Consider the following 9666-nt stretch of genomic DNA (forward strand, 5'->3'; position numbering starts at 1 on the left):
AGGGCCGGATACCCAAGGATGGCATTGTATGGCAGCCGAATGTGGGCTACGTCGAAGTCGATAAGCTTGGTGTGGTAGTTGTTGTGCTGTCCGAAAGTGACAGGGAGGCGGACCCGACCTATCGGGGTGGTGGTGCCGTGAGTAACTCCTGAGAAAGGCTTGGTAGGCCGAAGTTGATCATATGGCACTTGAAGGTTGTTGAACATCTCGACGGACAGAACGTTGAGCCCTGCGCCACCATCAAGGAGGGTCCTGGTAACTTGCACGTTGCTGATGACCCGGGAACAAGGCTTTGGGCGGACGCCAACTGTAGCCACACACTTGAGCTGATCTGCTGAGCTGAAAGTGATGGTGCACTTGGACCACCTGAGAGGGCGCGTGGCCTCGAGCTTGGGGAGGACTGCATTCACCTCACGAGCAAACTGCTTGAAGATGCGCTGAGAGGCTGGGGCCTGGGCACCGCCCAGGATGCAAGCGATAGCACGCGGCTCCTGGAAGCCCCCAGCCCCCTCCTCCTAGTGGTGGTCATCATTCCTTCTTAGCGGTGGCGGCAGAGGAGGAAGGCCTGCGTTGCCCTATGGGTGGTCCTCGCAAGGCTGATCCCTCCAGGCTCCCTCGTGAGGCTGGTCCTGCCAGCGATCCTCACGAGGTCGATCACGCCACTCCTGGTGAGGTCCTCGGTCGTCCCATCGTCCTCGGCCTCTTTGTTCTCCTCGACCGTAACCCCGGTCATTGCGCTCGGGGCGTCGACCAATGCGTCCTTCTCGAACGGCTCTGAGCTCCTGGTGTTCGTTGGTGTTGTGGGTGTAGAGGTTGTGGTAGGCGCATAATCGGCTTCCCTTGGACGACTCCGGCTGGTCCCTGCCGCGCTTCATGTCTGGTTCTGCTGCGAGTACGGCTGCTCCTTTGTGCTTCACGTCCTTGGACTTGGCCTTCTTCTCTTCTGGGTCAACAGCTGGAAGCTCGAGGAGGGAGAGGCGCCCTTCCTTAGCTCTTGCGCACTTGGTCGCCAGGTTGAACAGCTCCAGAGATGTGCACAGGTCCTCGTGGATGGCGAGCTCCTCCTTCATCTTGACGTCATGGACGCCATCGGAGAATGCTGAGATGATGGCCTCCTCTATTACCTTGGAGATCTTGAGGCGAGCGCTGTTGATGCGCTGGATGTACTTCTGCAGGGTCTCTCCAGGCTGCTGCTTGATGCGGTGCAGGTCACCCATTGCCGGTGGGCGGTCACGAGTGCCCTGGAAGTTGGCGATGAAACGACTATGCATCTCGTCTCAAGAGGAGATTGAGCCGGGAGGCAGGTTCAGGAGCCAAGTGCGGGCACCATCCTTGAGCGCCATGGGAAACCAGTTCGCCATGACCTTTTCGTCTCTGTTGGCCGCCTTGATGCCCAGCTCATAGAGCTGTAGGAACTCCACGGGGTCGGCAGTGCCGTCGTAGCGAGGAGGCAGATCCGGCTTGAACTTGCTGGGCCAGGCGACGCTGCGCAGCTCGGTGGTGAAGGCACGGTAGCCAGCAGTGGCCACTGGAGCCTTTTGCTGATGCGGGGCTTGCTATTGATAGTTCCCACGTGCTGCTGCCAGGGGCAGCGTGGGGTCTTGGCGTGCTGGTGCAGGGATGCGGTCTTGCCGTGCTGGTGCAGGGAGCACGTGAGCGCCTTCTTGAGGCCGAGAAATTTCTTGGCAGCTTCTTTCTTGCCGCGCTGGCGCTGGACGCGGTGGATCACGCTCAGGAGCCGTGCGCCTTGGAGCCAGGGCGCCTTCTTGAGGAGGAGGTGGCGGAGGCACCCTTGAGCCGCATCACCCATACAGGATGGAGGGCGAGGCAGTGAGACGGATGGCACAGGAGAGCCCCCTGCAGCGCTGACGAGCTCGATGATGCGTGCGAGCCATTCTTCATAGAGGTCGTCGACGGGGCGGTAGTGCAGGAGCTGACGTGCCAGGAGCAACACGGCCTGCGCGTCCGTGGGGGTGCGACGAGCGTGAGACGACGAACCAGCTGGGGTCAGTGATGGAGTGGCGGTGCGGCCTTCCCGCCGCACAGAGGGGTGCAACGAAGATGCTTGCTGCTCGTTCCCCGCCGAGCTGGTGGCGGCGTGGGCGGCAGGCGATGGAGAACGACGAGGAGGCCCACCGACGGGAGCCGTCTGGGCGACACGGGCGGCGAGAGCAGCCCGGTGCTCGGCGCGAGCTCAGGGAGCGTCTGCCATGGATGCGATAAAGTGATGGGACGCAGATCAGCGGAGGAGAGATTTTGGCGCACCCCTACGTGGCGCGCCAAATGTCGAATGTCGGGTTCCGGCAAAACCCTTAAGGTTCGAACTCTGGGGTGCGCACGAAGATCTTCTCCCTACCGAAACACGCCCACAACCTCGTCGTGATTCTAAGCTAGCACGATGAACAACACAAGAGACACGGGGTTTATACTGGTTCGGGCCACCGTTGTGGTGTGATACCCTAATCCAAGTGTGTGGTGTGGTGGATTGCCTCTGGGGCTGATGATGAACAATACAGAGGAAGAACAGCCTCCCGAGGAAAGGTGTTCTTGTGGTGGTGGTCTACTTAGGAAGGATTCGATCCCCTCCTACTGTGGTGGCTATCTCTATATATAGAGGCCCTGGTCCTCTTCCCAAATATTGAGCGGGAAGGGAGCCAACAACGGCCATTTTGAAAGGGGACAACTAGTACAAGTTATCTTGACTAAAGGTGGTCTTCGACTGCCAAAGGCACTGGTGATGACGCCGTGTTGGGCTCCACGGTGACCTCCATCCTGCCATCCTGCTGGTCTTGGTCTCATTGCACAGATATGGAAACCTTTGCTTGATCCCTCGGTACTCCGCACCTGTGTTTGCCCCCTTTGCACCAAAGAGGAAACGAGGACACTGCGCAGGCTGGCGCCCGCCTGGCCTTGATCGGCATGGATTGCATCATGAGCACCTCGTGAGGTACCCCTCGCCTTGATCTCTCCACCTCCTCGCGAGCCTGCCTAGTGAGGCCACCCCTGAGGAGGCCTCGCGTCGTCCGCCCCGTGAGGCTTGGCCCCTCGCGAGGGTCTTGAACTTGGGTTGATGAAGACGGGCCGTACTGGGCCATTGCTGAGCCACGCTGCAGGTCGTAGGCACGCAAGTCTGAGGACCCCCGTTCCCAGAACGCCGACAAAGTATATCTCTTGCTGGGTCCCGATAGCTCCTCAGATATGGATTCAGAGACAGATGGCCAGTCCTATTCCCCCACCGATGTGTATGCTCTAACTTGGCACAGTTATACTGCTCATATCATGCATATGGTGTCTTTCATTATATAGTTTAGACATCATATACACAATATTCTACACCACATTCTTAGTTCAGACATCATATATGCGAATGCCCTCTGCTTAGCATATAAATCACATATGTGAATTAAATCATGCGATCCAGATTACTTAGATAACATATATGTGAATTATGTCATGTGTACCTGTTTACTAAAGACATCATATAATTATCTCATGCCATCCTTTTTAGTTAGTCATCATATCTTTGAATTATATCATGCTATGCTATCCAGTTTAGATAGACATCATGTATGTGAAATTATGTCACGCTATCCTTTTTAGTTAAACAATATACATGACAACTATTTCATGCCCTCTTTTTCCACACTATCTATTGCATCTGTCTCTCATACAATGTCTGTACATTCAACTATGTTTCTTATTTATCAGCCATTTGAATTGGGGCGGGTGATGGCATTATCTAGCGGAGTAAAAATACGGTCTTCAAGTAAAATAGTGCTACCACTTGGTGGAGATAGCACCCCAGTTGTACATGCACGAGAACCAGCCCTACCACACATAACCCAGACTCTCACAGATTGTACCCCTACTACGATGGACAGAGAACCTGCTTCACCCAATCTAACCCCAACCCCAGTAGATAGTAACCCAGTTCCTGTTGACACAACACCATCTCCACCACAGAGCTCCCAAACAAGAGCAGTTAGTAAGGCAGCTCCAGTGCCCAAAGCTCCAGTACTACCACGGCGAACCCCAACTCCACCAGTTAGTACACCTATTCTTGTGGAGGAAGCACAACCAGCCATTCTTAGTTTAGCATCTATCACATTTGATGTTGTTAAATGCTATGTGCGTATATTCCCATCATGGAAATATTATACTGAAGATGAAGGAAAATGCCAGTTGCAGGTGTTTGTCCAGGAGTTATGTGTAAGTAATGTTATTCATGACAATTACTTTGCTTTGTCCCATAAATTCTACCTCCACGATGGTTATAATACATCAAAATTTCCCATTTTTCTCTATATAGAAGGACCGATTTGGAAACTCGGGATGAGGTAACCTGTGCTAATACCTCTGCTATCTTCAAGAATGCTTGGTGGAAGTATTGGAATTACCTGAATAAAACGTACTTCAGTGGCAAAGAAACTCATCAAATTCCCTTACACTCTCTCTTAGACACATTTACTGGATGATGACTGGAAACGCCTTGTTCTGTACTGGTCCCGAACCAAGAATGTGGTAAGGTCTATGAGCTCATTTTTATTTTTAAGTACTATATGCCCGCATCTCACTATACTCTGTTCATGTAGAACAAGTGATTAAACCTAAAGAACAACTGGTCTCATTTAAGATTCCGTTGCTATCATGCATACTGCTTTGCTCTTGTATCACTGCATTTACTCATACAAATTTATTTTTAATTGAAGGATCCAATCGAAACTCCAATGGCACAACAGGTATGTTTAGGCATGTTTCTTTAACAGGTTTGATCTTATAAATAGCTCTGTTGATTTCAATCTCAATTGTGTATACAGTTGACTTCTCATATCATGCACATTACTAGCATCACAACAGAGCCAATAGTGTTGTTGTACATGTATACCCGTGGTACCCATATGTCGGTGTTCTAGGAATGGGGGTCCCAGACTTGCCTGCCTGTGGCCTGCAGCGTGGCTCCACCAGTGGCTCAGTACGGCCCGTCTTCACCAACCAAACACTCAAGACCCTCACGAGGGGCCAAGCCTCGCGGGGTGGACGATGCAAGGCCTCCCCAGGAGTGGCCTCGCCAGGCAGGCTCGCGAGGAGGCGGAGAGATCAAGGCAAGGGGTACTCGCGAGGTGCCCATGACGCAAGCCATGACGATCAAGACCAGGCGGGTGCCAGCCCGCGCAGTGTCCTCGTTTCCTCTTTGGTGCAAAGGGGGCAAGCGCAGGCGCAGAGTACCGAGGCATCAGGCAAAGGTTTCATTATCGGTGCAACGAGACCAAGACCAGCAGGACGGCAGGACGGGGGTGACCATGGAGCCCAAGACAGCGTCACCACCACACCTTTGGCAGGCGAAGACCACCTTTAGTCAGGATAGCTTGTACTAGATGTCCCCTTTCAAAATGGCCGTTGTTGGATCCCTTCCCGCGCAATATTTGGGAAGAGGACCAGGGCCTCTATAAATAGGGCTAGCCACCACCATAGAGAGGGCGGATCAATCCCTCCTCAAGCACACCACCAAACACAAGAACACCTCTCCTCGCGAGGCTGTTCTTCCTCTGTACTGTTCATCATCAGCCCAAGAGGCAATCCACCACCACACATAGGAGTAGGGTATTACACCACAACGGTGGCCCGAACCTGTATAAATCTTGTGTCTCTTGTGTTGTTCATCGATCTAGCTTAGAGATCGCGGCGAGGCTAAGAGTGAGGTTTGGTAGGAGGAGATCTTCGTGCGCACCCCAGTGTTCAAACCTTAAGGGTTTTGCCGGAACCCGATATCTGACATTTGGCGCGCCAGGTAGGGGTGCGCCGGAGCTCTCCCTTCCGTCGACCCGCTCTCCACCAACAACACGCCACCGGCTCCAGCGGCCAGCGCCAGCGCTGGGGCCAGGGGGCTCCGAGCCTTGGCCCCCGCCTTACGACAGGTGCAGTGGCCGCACAAGTTCAAGCCAGAGATGCTGCCGCGCTACGACGGTGTGGCAGACCCACTGGCTTTCCTACTGGCATACGAGGAGGCCGTCCTCAAGGCCGGAGGCAACAACAATGTCATGGCCAACTAGTTTCCCATGGCCCTCACCAGCGTCCCGCGCGTTTGGCTGCTCAACCTGCCGACATCTTCTGTGGCCTCCTGGGAGGACCTGCGCGACCTCTTCCTCACCCACTACGCGGCGCTGGCGCACCTGTCGTCGCAGCTCTCTTGGGTGGCTCGCAGGTGCCACCCTCAGACCGCCACGCCAAGCTGTTCTTTCGCCAGATCGACGCTGCCCTCGCATGGCAAGGAGCTCCCCCGGGTTGGACGGCACCCAAGGCCGACCTGACCTTCAACTTGGACCATCACCCCGTCAACACCGCCTGCTTGGGCGCGCTCCCGATGCTCTGCACGCCCACCATGTGCCAAGTGGCCGTCACCAAAACCCTCATCGATGGCGGCGCCGGCCTCAACATGCTCTTGGTGGAGGCCTTCAGCCTCCTCCATGTACCGCTGGAACGGCTCCGACCCAGCAAGCCCTTGTTTGGCGTCGGAGGCGGTTCCTCCAGCTCCCAGGGGCAGATCCGCCTTCGTGTGACCTTTGGCACGCACGACAACTACCGCACGAAGCTGGTCAACTTCGACATCGCCCGCATCAGCCTCCCGTACAATGCCATCCTCGGATACCCTGCCTTGGCTCAGTTCATGGCAGCGACCCATCCGGCCTACAACCTCATGAAGATACCCGGGAGCAGCGGTGTCCTCACTGTGGTCGGAGACACCAAGGAGGCTCTGTTGGCGCTCAAGCTGGCCCTCAAGGCTGCCGCGGCGGCGCAGCACGCTGGCGCGGATGCCTCCAAGGCCAAGGAAGCTGCACCGACCAAAAAGAAGCAGCTGTTCACTCGGGACAAGGCAGAGACCAAGCAGGTGCCTGTTGAGGAAGACGGGTCCTCAGGAGCCACCTTCACCATAGGTGCCAACCTCGACCCCGACCAAGAGGAGGCACTGGTGAAGTTCTTGCGCTCGAACAAAGAGGTGTTCGTGTGGGAACCCAAGCAGCTAGTGGGGGTCCCAAGGGAGGTGATTGAGCATCACCTGAATGTGTGCCCCAATGTACGCCCCGTGAAGCAGAAACTGATGCGGCAGTCCACTGAGAAGAAGGCCTTCATCGTCCAGGAGACCCGCAAGCTAGAAGCAACAGGTGTTATTCGCGAGGTTTGCTACCGCAAATGGCTGTCAAACCCCATTGTCATGCCGAAAAAGGGGGGAAAGGAGCGCAAGTGTGTCGACTTCACCAACCTCAACAAGGCATGCCCTCAAGATCCGTTCCGGCTCCAACGCATCAATCAGATTGTCAACTCCACCGCCGAGTGCGACCTGCTATGTTTTCTGGATGCGTTTTCAAGTTATCATCAAATCAAGATGGCGGTGGAGGACATGGAGAAGACAGCCTTCCTGACCCCATGTTGTCAGATTTCGGGTTTCGGCAGACCCTTGAGGTTCGAAGACTCGGGTGCGCGCGGAGATCTTTCCCCTACCAGCTCACGTCTCGAAGTCTCGCAAAGACCTAGCAAGAAAGATGAACACACAAGGGACACGAGATTTATACTGGTTCAGGCCACCATTGTGGTGTAATACCCTACTCTAGTGTGTGGTGTGGTGGATTGCCTCAGGGGCTGATAGTGAACAGTACAAGGGGAGAACAGCCTCGCGAGGGGCTGTTCTTGAGCCGGTGCGATGAACTGCTTGGGTGAGTTCAATCGCTTCTCTCTCTCTCTCTCTCTCTGGTCGATCTCCAGATGCCTCTGGCCTGTGGGTGGCTAGTCCTATTTATAGGCGGAGGCCCTGGGCCTCTTCCCAAATAATGAGGGCGCCAACAATTGGCCATTTTGAAGGGAACATCTGGTACACTTATCCTGACTAAAGTTGGTCTTCGGCTGCCAAAGGTTCTGATGATGACGCCGCCCTGGGCTCCATGGTGACCTCCATCCTGCCGTTCTACTGGTCTTGGTCTTGTTGCACCGAAACGGTAACCTTTGCCTGATACCTTGGCCTGTGCTTGCCCCCTTAGCACCGAAAGGGAAACAAGGGCACTGCGCAGGCCGGCGCCCGCCTGGTCTTCGATCGTCATGGCTTGCGTCACGGGGCCCTCGGGAGGTGCCCTGCCTTGATCTCTCCGCCTCCTCACGACCCTGCCTGAGGAGGCTGCTCCTGAGGACACTTCCTGTTGTCCGCCCCGCGAGGCTTGGCCCCTCGTGAGGGTCTTGAGCTTGAGCTGATGAAGCTGGGCTGCATTGGGCCCCCACTTGAGCCACGCCGCAGGCCGCAGGAAGGCAAGTCTGGGGACCCCCGTTCTCTGAACACCGACAGTAGCCCCCGGGCCCAAGCCACGCCCGGATTTGGCTTAGCAGAGAACCGAAGGGGCAAGTGCGAAGCGCCGCGGGCCCCAACAGCCTGCGGCCTTGCGTGCCGCGTGGCGATTGACTGGACATGGGCGTCTCCGCTTCCCCACGACGCCTCGGCAACTACACGACTTGACAAGTCCCTGCATGCAAAGACGGGTCATGATTACCTGCGATCGTGGAGGCCGATGGTTGGCCTCCTCCGGCTATAAGTACGGAACGGCGTGAGCCACTCCAGTTCATCTCCCTCTGCTACTCCTCCTCTTCTTTGCTCCAGCTGCTCGCTATCTCCATGGCTCCGCCGAAGAGGTTATCGGCCGCAGAGAAGGGAAAGGCTCGCCAGGAAGGGCCCGACTCTCCTCCGACCAAGCGCGGTCGGGGCCGGCCCTGCAAGCACCCTGCGTCCCCCGTAGTGGCTTCCCGCGTTCTCGGAGGCGGATCCCTGTGTGGCGACGACCGCCTGGTCGTCGATGGGAGGCACACCGTGGCTGCGCGACCCCCCAGACCACGCTTCCGCTCGGCGGAAGTGCTGCCAGAGTTCGTTGTGTGGTCGGCGGACCCAACCAGCACTTGGCTCCAACTTCCTCGTTGTGTGGTCGGCGCTCCGGGCGGCCTCTGGCTTCAGGCGGACGGCTGCTGCAGCAGGGCCTCCTGGGCTTCGCTGGAGGTTTCCGCCGCCGGGGGTTTGGCCCTGACCCGCGGCTGGCAAACTTTTGCTCGTGCGCGTGGTGTGAGCCGGCGGTGCACCCTGCACTTCAGGTTCGACGGTGACGCCACCCTCTACATGAGGGTGTTCGGGGAAGCCGGTCGCCGTGCTGGGTGCTGCCCCGAAGACGATGACCGTGGCAGGGCGCCCAGCCTCGGCGTTGATGGGACAAAGATGGCGGCAGGCACGTGGGTTGCGGCGCCCAGGGCTCGCCAAGCTTTGGCGACTCTCCTTCAGGCAGCAATTCCTCTAGCGGGGGTCACGACCAGCCTCCGCGTCGTCGCGCCCGCCTGGGGGAAGGTAGCGGGCCGGTCCGCCATCACGTCCTGGTGAAGCGAGAAGAGGGAATCTGATCGAGCTCCGGAGGTAGTACGAGCCCTCGTCATGGGCTGGTGCCGAGCTAGTCATGCATGTTTTGCCTTTCTTCTTTTCCTGCAAAAAGAGGAAGTAGTGTAGGGCCCCGCGGGGGCATGTTGAACTGTCATTGCTAATTATCGTGTTGTTTCCGCTATTTCCGTGCTATGTTTCCGTGCCGTGTACCCATGTGCGGGAGTTACTTAACCCATGGAGGCTTGTAGCGGTCCTTGCCTCCCGAGGTC

The sequence above is a fragment of the Triticum dicoccoides genome, chromosome 1B, assembly GCF_002162155.2.
Source record: "Triticum dicoccoides isolate Atlit2015 ecotype Zavitan chromosome 1B, WEW_v2.0, whole genome shotgun sequence".
Taxonomy (NCBI): Eukaryota; Viridiplantae; Streptophyta; class Magnoliopsida; order Poales; family Poaceae; genus Triticum; species Triticum dicoccoides.